The following is a 15,880-nucleotide window of genomic DNA, read 5'->3' on the forward strand; positions in this document are numbered from 1 at the left end:
GATCAACAATCCGGTCTGATTCATGATCCTCAAAAAAAGTGTTGCGACCAAAGATTGAAAATCTGGATACTTACTAATTTGTGAAGTTGTTACTGCAGTGTTTTGGAGCAAGAATATTTCATGTTGCTTCCATGTTGCCACTATAAACAGAGGCGGTATGCACAAAAAACTGGTTGAGTTAGTTCCCCATTTTTTATGGTTTATGTTCAGGTTCCATTGACACTGATTTCAAATTAAGTAATAGACTATGGAACGAATAGAGGTTTTTATTAAATGAGCACAAAGATTATAGTTTTCAGTAATCCCACTTAAGCATGTTTCTAGCTTTGTAACGGTCCCACTCTCGCTTAATTTCATCTATCAGGTCCTGAACCTCTTTGTAGCCCTCAAAAATATTTCTCGACACCATCACAGACTGGACGATCATCTGGAGCCCCTGCTCCAAGTCGGCCTCGTCGTTCTCTAAGAAACGAGACAACTGTTCAAAGAAGAATTCGATCTGCTTCCCGGTAAAAGTTATCCTGGTGACCGTAGCCCTGAGCTTCCAGAGCAGCCTGCATACCCGGGCCTGGTCGGCGTCCATGCTCCGGAACGCACATTCCGCCATATCGTTCATGATCAACTGCCCGAGCTGCTGCCAGAGGTCCGCCATCTTTCAGCTGCGAGCTTCGGCCTGCAAGAGAAAGACAACAGGTGTGAAAAAAAGTTCAAATTGTGCTTTTGTGGAAATGCAGTGGTGCACAGTAATTCAGGCTTTCCACTGTGTCAAGGCATTACCGCTATCTTAAGGAGACTAGTTGTGGTGTGTGTACTGTGAGACCTTCGGTACATACACCATCAGATTATTTGACTTGGCGCTCTAACGAAGTAGGCGAGTGTCAGCAATATGTCTCGTGGTCTTATCGTGGCGTGTTTATCTTCTGCCATTAGGTCAGACGATAGAAATTTCACTTGCACGCTTAGAGTAGCAGATTGACGGCGACCAACTTTAAACAGAACTTGATTAATTTTCACACACAATAATTAAAATGAGAAAAAGCATAGATATTACGTAACTTGATTCTGGATGCTGTTTACAATTGACAATCTGAAGTGCCTTTGGTCTTGGTATGTTAATCTTATTCTCACATATCTCTGATACTTGAGAAAGTATCTATACATTTATCTTCGTGGCTATGTACAGGAATATGGTAATCTTATTAGGCGCAGACTGAAACTTGACTACAGACAAATGCAGACTGACTAATCGGAGGTCTGTACACTCGTTATAATACCTCACACGTTCAGGTATCACTGCGCGAGTGTGATCCGCGAGGAGAAAAGGTTCTACGTTAGCAGAAATCTCATTGGCTGCGTTACATATTAATACGCGGATCGGCGGAAGCAGAATTTGGTCCGTCTCTAAGGCAGCGCCATCTCGTAGTGCGGAGACGGCCGAGCGCTGCGTCTGCGCTGTTGTGCTTAGCGGGGCGCGCTCTAGTGGGAAAGTTGTGTACGCGCTGACTACGCGCAACTATGTACACAACACTACTGTTGTGGAAAGGCAGCTCTGGCGTTGAGAAACACCTAATATCACTAAAATTAAACTAGGCTCAAAGCCTCGATGGCACTCCTGTCAAATTCCATAGAGAATCTGCAGCTGAATTCCAGTACAGCCATGTAGCCGAGAAAAGCTGTGCCCGGAGACTGGAAAGGTGTACAGCTCACACCCCTCTTTACGAAGGTCAGCAGAACTGATCCGCAAAACAGTCCCATTGACATCCATCTGTTGTAGAACCCTAGAACATATTCCTAGCTCAAACATAAGAATCAGATTGCAGTCATCTTTTCCAACCATCATGTGGGGATGGTACATAAGTTCGGAGCGGGTTTCCGTAACTTTAATAAATACAACATATACATGACAGAGACTTTACTCATCAGTAATTAATCGTCCTTCACTTTTTACACAAGGCTGCGCTCGCCGCTGTAGCTTTTCGATCCCGACCGGGCACAAATTTCCAACTTACCCCACTGATACGAACCAATGCCCACTGGCAGCAAATGTCTCTAATTGCATTGTGTCTTGACACGAGATTCAGTACAGGCCATTAAAATTGCTACACCACGGAAATGACGTGCTACAGACGCGAAATTTAACCGACACGAAGAAGATGCTGTGATATGCAAATATTTAGCTTTTCACAGCATTCACTCAAGGTTGGCGCCGGTGGCGACACCTACAGCGTGCTGACATGAGGAAAGTTTCCAACTGATTTCTCGAGCACAAACAGCAGTTAACCGGCGGTGCCTGGTGAAACGTTGTTGTAACTCTTCGTGTAAGGAGGCGAAGTTCGTACCGTCACGTTTCCAACTTTGATAAAGGCCGGATTGTAGCCTATCGCGATTGCGGTTTATCGTATCGCGACATTGCTGCTCGCGTTGGTCGAGATGTAATGACTATTAGCAGAATGTGAAGTCGGTGGGTTCAGCAGGGTAATACGGAACGCCGAGCTGGATCCCAGCGGCCTCGTATCACTAGCAGTCCAGATGAGAGGCATCTTATCCGCATGGCTGTAACATATAGTGCAGCCACGTCTCGATCCCTGAGTCAACGGATGGGGACGTTTGCAAGACAACAACCATCTGCACGAACAGTTCGACGACGTTTGCAGCAGGATGGACTATCAGGTCGGAGACCATGGCTGCGGTTACCCTTGACGCTGCATCACAGACAGGAGCGCCTGCGATGGTGAACTCCACGACGAACGTGCGCCCGTAGCAGCAGCGCGGTTCCGGACTGAAGCGCCTAGAACTGCTCGGCCAGAGCGGCCGGCAGTCTAGGTTCGGCAGTGATACGTATGAGCAAGTGTAGGCTGCTACTCACCTCACGGATGTATTAGCGCTGCCTCTGCGTAGTCGCTGGTTGGTCGCCCTCGCGACTGCTGATGTCCAAAGGATGTCACCGTCGCGTGTTTCCCGAGGTGGGGTGTGAAGCTGGCGTTGTCTGCTCCCGACTGAACAGACGAAAAACTGACCGGCCACCGACTGACAGGCTGGTTAGGTATGGGTACAGTCCAAAGAGACCCAAGTCTCACTGGAAAAGGAAACAAGAGTTTTAGAACTCGCATGCTATGAAAAATGCTGTTTCAAGGCGCTGTCAGATTAAGGAATCTTGAACACCTTGTATTTTTGTACGTTTTCTTAACACAAAAGGTCGACACATCGACGAAAGCAAAACATGGATAAGGCAATGTAGTCGAGTTAAATTAGTTGACGCTGAAATAATTACATTAGGAAATAAGATATTAAAAGTTTTAGTAGTTAGAAAGTTGTTCGATTGATTACCGATCATTATTTCGACTCTTAGCGGATTTCTCCCTAAGAAAGACAACGCGTTTCTTTTGTTTTATGAAAATATTTAGATTGGGTCCAGCACAGCTGCTCTTAATGTAACACTCGTTGCAGTCCGTCTTTTGCCCTACCTACAAGCAGCAGGTCACCAACAAATAGCAGCGTATGAATAAGTTCGCTTTGTCGTACGTTAATACCTTGTTGTTGGAAGTGCACTGTGCCACGTACGAGTGGTGCCGTGTAAATATATTCTAAAGATTGTCAGAGGAATACTACATCTATGATTACTCCTTGATCTATAATTAATACGAGGGCCGTTCAATTGCAATGTGACACTTTATTCCCTCAAAACAGGTTGATTTGTTCAGGAATCCAATGCAATGTTATTCCCCACTCTTACGGCTAGAAAATCCTACTTTTATATATAATCTCAATTCAGTACAAAGGTATTGCACCACTTTACTGGGGGAACCTGTACGTCCGCATGGTACCGCTCTATTAGTCCACGTTAGAAAGAAAGTCTTGCTGCATCAGCAACCACTACACCTACATCTGCATACATACTCCGCAATCCACCAAACGGTGAGTGGCGGAGGGTACCACATACCACAACTAGCGTCTTCTCTCCCTGTTCCACTCCCAAACAGAACGAGGAAAAATGACTGCCTATATGCCTCTGTACGAGCAATCTCCCTTATCTTTGTGGTATTTCGAGAAATGTAAGTTGGCGGCAGTAAAATTGTACTGCAGTCAGCCTCAAGTGCTGGTTGTCTACATTTCCTCAGTAGCGATTCACGAAAAGAACGCCTCATTTCCTCTAGAGACTCCCACCCGAGTTCCTGACGCATTTCCGTACCACTCGCGTGATGATCAAACCTACCAGTAACAAATCTAGCTGCCCGCCTCTGAAATGCTTCTATGTCCCCCCTCAATCCGACCTGATAGGGATCCCAAACGCTAGGGCAGTACTCAGGAATAGGTCGTATTAGTGTTTTATAAGCGGTCTCCTTTACAGATGAACCACATCTTCCCAAAATTCTACCAACGAACCGAAGACGACTATCCGCCTTCCCCACAACTGCCATTACATGCTTGTCCCACTTCATATCGCTCTGCAGTGTTACGCCCAAATATTTAATCGACGTGACTGTGTCAAGCGTTACACTACTAATGGAGTATTCAAACATTACAGGATTCTTTTCCCTATTCATCTGCATTAATTTACATTTATCTATATTTAGAATTAGCTGCCATTCTTTACACCAATCACAAATCCTGTCCAAGTCATTTTGTATCCTCCTACAGTCACTCAATGACGACACCTTCCAGTACAACACAGCACCATCAGCAAACAGCCGCACATTGCTATCCACCCTACCCAAAGATCATTTATGTAGATAGGAAACAACAGCGCACCTACCACACTTCCATCGGGCACTCCAGATGATACTCTTACCTCCGGTAAACACTCAGCATTAACGACAGCGTACTGGGTTCTATTACTTAAGAAATTTTCGAGCCACTCACATATTTGGGAAATTATCCCATATGCTAGTACCTTAGTTAGGAGTCTGTAGTGGGGCACCGAATCAAACGCTTTCCGGAAGTCAAGGAATATGGCATCCGTCTGATACCCTTCATCCACGGTTCGCAAGATATCTTGTGAAACAAGGGCGAGTTGCGTTTCGCAGGAGCGATGCTTTCTAAAGCCGTGCTGATGCATGGACAACAACTTCTCTGTCCCAAGGAAATTCATTATATTCCAACTGAGAATATTTTCGAGAATCCCGCAACAAACCAATGTTAAGGATATTAGTCTGTAATTTTGAGGATCCGTCCTTCTACCCTTCTTATATACAGGCGTCACCTGCGCTTTTTTCCAGTCTCTCGGGACTTTACGTTGGGCACGTACCACTGCCCAGAGACTGTATCCTTCGTTGGACAAAACGGATGAAATTGGGACGTGCAAGATCCGGGTTGCAGAGTAGACTAGGAAGAACGGCCCAACGAAGTTCTGTGAGCTCGTCTCAGATGCGCAGACTTGTACGAGGCCTTGCGTAGTCATTGAGAAGGAGAAGTTGAAAAAGTTCTTTAATTTTCCAAGGGGATCACAATACACTTCAGAGTATGAAGAAGGGCATCAAACAGAATAGTGGTTTCAGAGTTCTGGAAGAGAATCCACATGACTCTACTGGTTGAGGGTGCGGGTCTGTTCTTCGGAGTTGGTGTGGCGCCTTTCCATGGATTCCCGTTTTGTTTCCAGTTCGTAGTGACGGATCCATGTTCCATTGCCTGGGAAGATGTTCGACAAAAATTTGTCACGATGGTCCTCATAAAGCACAAGTGACTATGCATGGATGGTCCTTCGTTGCTCCTTATAGTCTTCTGTTAGGCAGCGATGACCCCTCACATCTTTCAGCATCGTCAACTGATGGACGTGTGTGACAGCTCTGCAGACAGAGGCACACCCAGTTGTGTAGCGCGGTGTTTGAGTGTGATCCGTCGATCACCTCGAATGAGTGTGTCTGCACGTTCCAACATTGCAGGAGTCACAGCTGTAACCCTCCGGCTGGCACACGGGATATCAGACAGGTTTGTGATACCTTACTGCGATGATGACGGACACCTTGCCCACTGGATCAGTCTGCTGTATTCATAGGTATTCTGCAGGCGCCGATGAATACCTGCGATAGTGTAGTTTTCAACAGTAGAAACTCAGTGATAGGTCTCTGCTTGGAACGTACCCCCGTTACAAATACTAATTTATGGCTACGTATAGCGCCGCTACCTATCGATAGCCTTGGGAGAGCCATTCCTGACAAAACCCTACCATCTGGCGAGCAAAATGTATGAGACAGGCTAAATACTCTAAGACTTCAAGAAGAATATCATAATTTCAATCCCAAAGAAAGCAGGTGTTTACAGATGTGAAAATTACCGAACTGTCAGTTTAATAAGTCACGGCTGCAAAATACTAGCGCGCATTCTTTACAGACGAATGGAAAAACTGGTAGAAGCCGATCTCGGGGAACATCAGTCAGATATAACAGTCTAGTGATCAACAGCTCTGCGTTTCACTGCTGTCTTTGTAGAATCAGTGTTGTCTGCCAGCTCAGATTGTCGGTGGACAGAAATCAGCCAATACTGGTCCACTTCCATCTACTCTCTTTCAAATTCTGAAGGTGGCAGGAGTAAACTACAGGGGGCGAAAGGCTATTTACAGTTTGTACAGAAAGCAGAGAGCAGTTATAAGAGTCGACGGACATAAAAGGGAAGCAGTGGTTGTAGCAGGGTTGTAGCCTATCCCCGATGCTATTCAATCTGTATATTGAGCAAGCAGTAAAGAAAACAAAAGTAAAGTTCGGAGTAAGTATTAAAATCCATGCAGAAGAAATCAAAACTTTGAGGTTCGCCGATGACATTGTAATTCTGTCAGAGACAGCAAACGACTTGGAAGAGCAGTTGAACGGAATTGACAGTGTCTTGAAAGGAGGGTATAAGATGAACATCAACAAAAGCAAAACGAGGATAATGGAATGTAGTCGGATTAAGTCGGGTGATGCTGAGGGAGTTAGATTAGGAAGTGAGACACTTAAAGTAGTAAAGGAGTTTTGCTATTTGGGAAGCAAATTAACTGATGATGGTCGAAGTAGGGAGGATATAAAATGTAGACTGTCAATGGCAAGGAAAGCGTTTCTGAAAAAGAGAAATTTGTTAACATCGAGTATAGATTTAAGTGCCAGGAAGTCTTTTCTGAAAGTATTTGTATGGAGTGTAGCCATGTATGGAAGTGAAACATGGACGATAAATAGTTTGCACAAGAAGATAATACAAGCTTTCGAAATGTGGTGCTACAGAAGAAGGCTGAAGATGGGTAGATCATATAACTAATGAGGGGGTATTGAACAGAATTGGGGAGAAGAGGAGTTTGTGGCCCAACTTGACTAGAAGAAGGGATCGGTTTGTAGGACATGTTCTGAGGCATCAAGAGATCAATTTAGTAATGGAGGGCAGCGTTGAGGGTAAAAATTTTAGAGGGAGACCAAGAGATGAATACACTAAGCAGATTCAGAAGGATATAGGCTGCAGCAGTTACTGGGAGATGAAGAAGCTTGCAAAGGATAGAGTAGCATGGAGAGCTGCATCAGACCAGTCTCAGGACTGAAGACCACAACAACAACAACAACAACAACAACTTATCGATAATAAATGTTACTATAGGGGATGAAGCGGGAATATTCCCCGATGTCTCACAATAACTTCTGCAGTTTTCAATCGAAACTGGCCGAGAAAAGAATGTGATGCATTAATTATTGAACACGCCTCCTATTTGCAAATTGACTGAACACAATGATTTCACCTCCGTAACTAAGGAGAAAAGTCATTTACACACCGACGAAACAAATAATCTTCGCCGAATTACTGTAGACGCCGGAATGCAAACTGCTTGCAAATGCCGCAAAACAAGGGTGGGAACGTCTTACTTTGAGTCCGACGACATCCGTAGGAGTTTCGATGAACAAACAGGCCCATCCCCTTTAATCCATCTGCAAGCAAGACAGTAGCGTTGGCTGCCATCACGGCCTTGACGATCCATCACACATGACAAGAGTCACGCCAAACATCAACAAAATGGCCTCCTGTGCGCTCCCAGGCGTCCGCAACCAGAGGTCCTCCTGCAGACCGAAAATCCCTCTAAACACGGCAGGCATCCGGCCACAGCTATAGAGAGTGGCCAACCGGACGATACGGCGGCCATTTTTCTGTCTAACTGCGGGCGGGACATCTGAATGCCCAGTAGTGGAGTACACACTCACCGCATCAAAACCACTAGCCAATAAGGCGAAATAATTCGTTGAATGCCTTTCTTTACAGCTATAATAGAGGGTGTTACAAAAAAGTACGGCCAAACATTCAGGAAACATTCCTCACCCACAAATAAAGAAAAGATGTTATGCGGACATGTGTCCGGAAACGCTTAATTTCCATGTTAGAGCTCATTTTACTTTCGTCAGTATGTACTGTACTTCCTCGATTCACCGACAGTTGGCCCAATTGAAGGAAGGTAATGTTGACTTCGGTGCTTGTGTTGACATGCGACTCATTGCTCTTCAGTACTAGCATCAAGCACATCATTACGTAGCATCAACAGGTTAACGTTCATCACGAACGTGGTTTTGCAGTCAGTGCAATGTTTACAAATGCGGAGTTGGCAGATGCTCATTTGATGGATGGATTATCACGGGGCAATAGCCGTGGCGCATCATGTTTGTATCGAGACAGATTTCCAGAACGAAGGTGTCCCGACTGGAAGACGTTCTAAGCAATTGATCGGCGTCTTAGGGAGCACGGAACATTGCAGCCTATGACTCGCGACTGAGGAAGACCTAGAACGACGAGGACACTTGCAATGGACGAGGCAATTCTTCGTGCAGTTGACGAGAACCCTAAGAGAAGTTGCTGCTGTACAAGGTAACGTTGACCACGTCACTATATGGAAGGTGCTACGGGACAACCAGTTGTTTCTGTACCATGTACGGCGTGTGCAGGCACTATCAGCAGCTGATTGGCCTCCACGCGTACACTTCTGCGAATGGTTCATCCAACAATGTGTCAATCCTTATTTCAGTGCAAATGTTCTCTTTACGGATGAGGCTTCATTCCGACGTGATCAAATTGTAAATTTTCACAATCAACATGTGTGGGCTGACGAGAATCCGCACGCAATTGTGCAATCACGTCATCAACACTGATTTTCTGTGAACGTTTGGGCAGGCATTGTTGATGTCTTGATTGGGCTCCATGTTCTTCCACCCACGCTCAATGAAGCAAGTTATCATGATTTCATACGGCATATTCTACCTGTGATGCTAGAACATGTGCCTTTATAAGTACGAGGCAACATGTGGTTCATGCACGATGGAGCTCCAGTACATTTCATTCGAAGTGTGCGTACGTTTCTCAACAACAGATTCGGTGACCGATGGATTGGTAGAGGCAGACCAATTCCGTGGCCTCCACGCTCTCCTGACCTCAACCCTCTTGACTTTCATTTATGGGGGCATTTGAAAACTCTTGTCTACGCAACCCCGGTACCAAATGTAGAGACTCTTCGTGCTCGTATTGTGGACGGCTGTCATACAATACGCCATTCTCCAGGGCTGCATCAGCGCATCAGGGATTCCATGCGAGGGAGGGTGGACGCATGTATCCTCGCTAACGGAGGACATTTTCAACATTTCCTGTAACAAAGTGTTTGATGTCACGCTTGTACGTTCTGTTGCTGTGTGTTTCCATTCTATGATTAATGTGATTTGAAGAGAAGTAATAAAATGAGCTCTAACATGGAAAGTAAGCGTTTACGGACACATGTCCACATAACATATTTTCTTTCTTTCTGTGTGAGGAATGTTTCCTGAAAGTGTGGCCGTACCTTTTTGTAACACCCTGTATACTCACAGTAGCCTACTACGTACAGCACAGGAAAATTTGGTACAGTGGCTGTAAAAATTATTCGTTACTTGCATTTATCTCCTTTGAAGTTCGTTTGCTAGACATATTGCAATGTAAGTAACGTAAATAAAAAAATATAGTGTAGAAAATTTGTTTTGAAACGGAAGTGCATAACGCTAAAGATTTAACGTACCTATATTACGTCAGATGAATGATAGTCTTAAGCAGTTGTTTACTTGTGACATGCAAGAAGTGTGAGACGCATTAGAACTTCTTGTCACGTCTTCAAAAGTTTTGCATGTCACACTCGTAGATAACAAACGAATAAGAAAAAAGATTACAAAAATCAGGTAATGTTAAATGTAGGCTACTATAATAACGACCAAATATAACAAGAAAACTACCGTATCCCTTCTACCCCACAGTAAGTAGGCCTTTTTAAAAACTGTCTTCAAGAGGTACCAACAATTATTTACTACGAATAATGTTTCAGCAACCACGACAACTGCGGAAAACGTGCTTACAACTTGCGTGCGTCAACAGATATTGGCTTCAGAAAAGCCTGTGATGCTACCAGTATGCACGAACTGTTAAAGAAGTAAGAGCTTAAAAATGCAGTAAATTGTAATAGGCCTACCTGTTCTGCGTGACTAAGAATATTTAAAAAACTGACCCCTTAAAATGCTAACATGCGAAATCCACCTTCGCCTCTAATGGAATAACCAAATGTAGCACAACCTGGCATCGTTTACGAACGTCTGCAGAACGAATTACATATGCCAAAAACAATACTGTACAATTACTGACGTGTTTACTTCAAACATGTAGGCCTACCGACTTCTTCACAAAACGCTTTATCATTTCAACTCCTATTTAAGATCGCAAACGCTAATTGCGTACTAAAAACGACGTACAACTAAATCGAACACGCATGCACAACGCATAACAAGTCTCTCAATAATTCAAATACCTTTTAATCGTTTGCAAAAGTCCTCTGAACTTCAATTCATCTCAAAAGCACGGCGAAGATGGGAAGCGCGAGAGACGTTTGGCAAAAAAATGGCGGCAAAGCTAATCAGCCAATCACAGGCAACTTCACCTATGGCAACTCTCTCTGTATACAGGCTCTCTAGCCACAGCAACGTCACAGCGCCCTCTGGCTAGGGTAAGGAAACGACAGAGCGCAAAGCGGGAATTTCAAAAGGAAAGCGCCACAAACAAGGAGAAAACGCAGAGGACCCACCGAGTCATTTCGTCACGGTTCAGTGCGTAAAGAATGTCGTAATTCACGAAAACCGCGCTTTTTAATGATAAGTAGCCCGCAAAATGGGTCTTGCAGAAAACAAATAGATGGAAATCGTGACTGGTGGCACCAAATGTTGTTATATAACAAACAAAACAAATAATTGAGGACGTTGGGTAAAACAGCTACTCTCAGATAATGAAATTTTCAGAGGCCCGGTGTAATAGCTAAGTGACCTAGTAGATAGTGTCGAAAGTTCCATGCGGCTTTTCGCGGATGATGCTCTAGCATAGAGAGAAGTTGCAGCATTAGAAAATTGCAGCGAAATGCAGGAAGATCTGCAGCGGATAAGCACTTGGTGCAGGGAGTGGCAACTGCCCTTAACATAGACAAATGTAATGTATTGCGAATACATAGAAAGAAGGATCCTTTATTGTATGATTATATGATAGGGGAACAAACACTGGTAGCAGTTACTTCTGTAAAATATCTGGGAGAATGCGTACGGAACGATTTGAAGTGGAATGATCATATGACATTAATTGTTGGTAAGGCGGGTGCCAGGTTGAGATTCATTGGGAGAGTCCTTAGAAAATATAGTCCATCAACAAAGGGGTGGCTTACAAAACACTCCTTCGACCTATACGTGAGTATTGCTCATCAGTGTGGGATCCATACTAGGTCGGGTTGACGGAGGAGATAGAGAAGATCCAAAGAAGAGCGGCGCGTTTCGTCACAGAGTTATTTGGTAAGCGTGATAGCGTTACGGAGATGTTTAGCAAACTCAAGTGGCAGACTGTGCAAGAGAGGCGCTCTGCATCGCGGTGTAGCTTGCTGTCCAGGTTTCGAGAGGGTGCGTTTCTGGATGAGGTATCGAATATATTGCTTCCCCCTACTTATATCTCCCGAGGACATCTTGAATGTAAAGTCAGAGAGATTCGAGCGCGCACGGAGGCTTTCCCGCAGTCGTTCTTCCCGCGAACCATACGCGACTGGGAGGTAATGACAGTGACACGTAAAGTGCTCTCCGCCACACACCGTTGGGTGGCTTGCGGAGTGTAAATGTAGCTGTAGGTGAATAGCTAAGAGTGAAAAACAGTTACCTGTACGAAAGTTCTGCTGGGTAGAACCCGACCAATCAACTCCGACTGTGCTAGAGCTGCTGGTGGCATCCCTTATAAGACCGTCTGGTCTAGGTCTTATCGCTGAGAAGACGGTCTTCCACCGTAGCACGGAGACTGCGAAAAGTGCTGGACGCACAATCGGGGATATCCCCGGTTTCGGCGCCACAGACCTCTAGCTGGCAGCTAAGTGATTCCCAGAGAGACTTCGCACTCTACGCTGATTGGCCGATTCTGACCTGCTTACAGACAGATAAGGAAATCACTCGCAGAACTTTTGCGCCGCACTCTCTGCTGAAAGCAGTTCGCTAATATTGATCTAGATAACGAGGGCCGCACAATGGCTTTGTTCTCCAAGTGGCAATATAATCTACAGAGCTCAGGTGATCATATCTTCTCCAGGATCCATCAAATCTTACAGCAGTATCACAACAAATGTCACATTCTGATGTACAGTTTCAGTTACAATAAATTAGTCACATTTCTGTGGCAGTTTTTAGACAAATGTTCTTAAGTTGACAACTAGCAGTCAATCAACTCGCAAGGCCCAATAGTTTCATCTGCGCCCGTATGCCGCATTGTCGTCGGCTTTGTTATTAACTTTGGCTGCTAGATGGCCTTGGCGTCACTGTTCTCCAGTCGAGTTGATTTTCTTCATTCAGTTGCTCGGTTTTCATTGCCGTGATGGAGCCAGCCATAGGGCTAAACCACTTACAGAAAGCTGCGGCTTGTTAGCAACACGCGAACAGTGTTACAATGTTGTTGTTGTGGTCTTCAGTCCTGAGACTGGTTTGATGCAGCTCTCCATGCTACTCTATCGTCGGCAAGCTTCTTCATCTCCCAGCACCTACTGCAGCCTACATCCTTCTGAAACTGCTTAGTGTATTCATCTCTTGGTCTCCCTCTACAATTTTTACCCTCCACGCTGCCCTCCAACGCTAAATTGGTGACCCCTTGATGCCTCAGAACATGTCCTACCAACCGGTCCCTTCTTCTATTCAAGTTGTGCCACAAACTCTTCTTCTCCCCAATCCTATTCAGTACCTCCTCATTAGTTACGTGATCTACCCATCTAATCTTCAGCATTCTTCTGTAGCACCACATTTCGAAATCTTCTATTCTCTTCTTGTCAAAACTATTTATCGTCCATGTTTAACTTCCACACTTGGCTACAGATACTTTCAGAAACGACTTCCTGACACTTTATAGTCGATGTTAACAAATTTCTCTTCTTGAGAAACGCTTTCCTTGCCATTGCTAGTCTACATTTTACATCCTCGCTACTTCGACCATCATCAGTTATTTTGCTCCCCAAATAGCAAAATTCCTTTACTACTTTAAGTGTCTCATTTCCTAATCTAATTCCCTTAGCATCACCCGACTTAATTCGACTACATTCCATTATCCTTGTTTTGCTTTAATTGATGTTCATCTTATATCCTCCTTTCAAGACACTGTCCATTCCGATCAACTGCTCTTCCAAGTTCTTTGCTGTCTCTGACAGAATTACAATGTCATCGGCGAACCTCAAAGTTTTTATTTCTTCTCCATGGATTTTAATACCTACTCCGAATTTTTCTTTTGTTTCCTTTACTGCTTGCTCAATATACAGATTGAGTAACATTGGGAGAGGTTACAATCCCGTCTTTCTCCCTTCCCAACCACTGCTTCCCTTTCGTGCCCCTCGACTCTTATAACTGCCATCTAGTTTCTGTACAAATTGTAAATAGACTTTCGCTCCCTCTATTTTACCCTGCCACCTTTACAATTTGAAAGGGAGTATTCCAGTCAACATTGTCAAACGCTTCCTCTAAGTCTACAGATGGTAGAAACGTAGGTTTGCTTTTCCTTAATCTAAGATAATTCGTAGGGTCAGTATTGCCTCACGTGTTCTAACATTTCTACAGAATCCAAACTGATCTTCCCCGAGGTCGGCTTCTACCAGTTTTTACATTCGTCAGTAAAGAATTCGTGTTAGTATTTTGCAGCTGTGACTTATTAAACTGATAGTTCGGTAATTTTCACATCTGTCAACACCTACTTTCTTTAGGATTGGAATTATTATATTCTTCTTGAAGTCTGAGGGTATTTCGCCTGTCTCATACATCTTGCTGACCAGATTGTGGAATTTTGTCAGGACTGGCTCTCCCAAGGCCGTCAATAGTTCCAATGGAATATTGTCTACTCCCGGGGCCTTGTTTCGACTTAGGTCTTTCAGTGCTCTGTCAAACTCTTCACGCAGTATCGTATCTTCCATTTCATCTTCATCTACATCCTGTTCCATTTCTATAATATTGTCCGCAAGTACATCGCCCTTGTGTAGACCCTCTATACACTCCTTCCACCTTTCTGCTTTCCCTTCTTTTCTTAGAACTGGGTTTCCATCTGAGCTTTTGATATTCATACAAGTGGCTCTCTCTTCTCGAAAAGTCTCTTTAATTTTTCTGTAGGCAGTATCTATCTTACCTTTAGTGAGATATGCCTCTACATCTTTACATTTGTTCTCTAACCATCCCTGCTTAGCCATTTTGCACTTTCTGTCGATCTCATTTTTGAGACGTTTGTATTCCATTTTGCCTGCTTCATTTACTGCATTTTTATATTTTCTCCTTTCATCAATTAGATTCAATATTTCTACTGTTAGGATAATGCCGAAAATTTCGACTTCAAGCAAGTGACGCTTAACAAGGTTCTCTTTGGATATACGTAACACACGAGGCATAGATTCGTGACAGTCAAGTAAATTTTCTTCGGCTATTTATAAACATGCACTGAGGTGGTCCACCAGTTTATTGCCCCAATAAAAGACTTGCTACCATCATGCTGTTGCTTCCGACTCGGAAGGTAGATGATTCGCTGCCTAAAAATGGGGAAGAGAACAAAATCGGTTTTTACAGCGTATACATCTACACACGTATACATAACCAGCAGCTCACCTATTAAGGAGTCAACATCAATGCATCGCCATTCTGTGGCTGTGACAAGGATCAGTCAGAAATCTATCTTTTGTTCTCTTGCTGCCTGTGTCAAGTCACAGATCGCTATAATTTTCAGTTGTCTATTTACCTATTTGGGCAATGGCCTTGCCGCAGTGGATACACCGGTTCCCGTGAGATCATCGAAGTTCCGAAGTTATGCGCTGTCGGGCGTGGCCGGTACTTGGATGGGTCACCATTCAGCTGCCATGCGCTGTTGCTATTTTTCGGGGTGCACTCAGCCTCGTGATACCAATTGAGGAGCTACTCGACCGAATAGTAGTGGCTCCGGGCTAAGAAAACTCATAACGACCGGGAGAGCGGTGTGCTGACACACGCCCGTTCTATCCGCATCCTCAACTGAGGATGGCACGGCGGTCGGATGGTCCCGATGGGCCTCTTGTGGCCTGAAGACGGAGTGCTTTATTTACCTATTTATTTAAGTTCTTTACCGTGAAGTACTTCATTAATGCCAATTTTGAGCACATTCGGTGGTGTTTTTGCATCGGCAATGAATTTTATTTGTGTCAGGTGAAATTAATAGTCCACTTTTCAGTGCTTCTTCCTGTGATATTCAACCATTGAGTTCAGGTTCTAATTTGTGGTAAGGTCTTATGGGACCAAACCGCTGATCTCATCGGTCACTAAGCTTACACACTACTTAATCTAATTTAAAATAACTTACTCTAAGGACGACACACACACCCATACCCGAGGGAGGACTCGAACCTCTGACATGGGGGTGTAGGGGAGAG

General features: G+C 44.3%; 1 long non-coding RNA gene across 1 annotated transcript; it reads right to left on the bottom strand.

Moving 5' to 3' along the window:
* Window positions 1–250: 250 nt before the first annotated feature.
* LOC126291975 (uncharacterized) lies at window positions 251–12,321 on the bottom strand. Its single transcript, XR_007551965.1, has 3 exons — window positions 12,133–12,321; window positions 2,867–3,076; window positions 251–673 (listed from the first exon to the last, which is right to left on the bottom strand). It is a non-coding gene; the product is annotated as an uncharacterized LOC126291975 (long non-coding RNA).
* Between the last annotated feature and the right edge of the window lie 3,559 nt (window positions 12,322–15,880).

Source organism: Schistocerca gregaria, chromosome 9, assembly GCF_023897955.1.
Source record: "Schistocerca gregaria isolate iqSchGreg1 chromosome 9, iqSchGreg1.2, whole genome shotgun sequence".
NCBI classification, from domain to species: domain Eukaryota; kingdom Metazoa; phylum Arthropoda; class Insecta; order Orthoptera; family Acrididae; genus Schistocerca; species Schistocerca gregaria.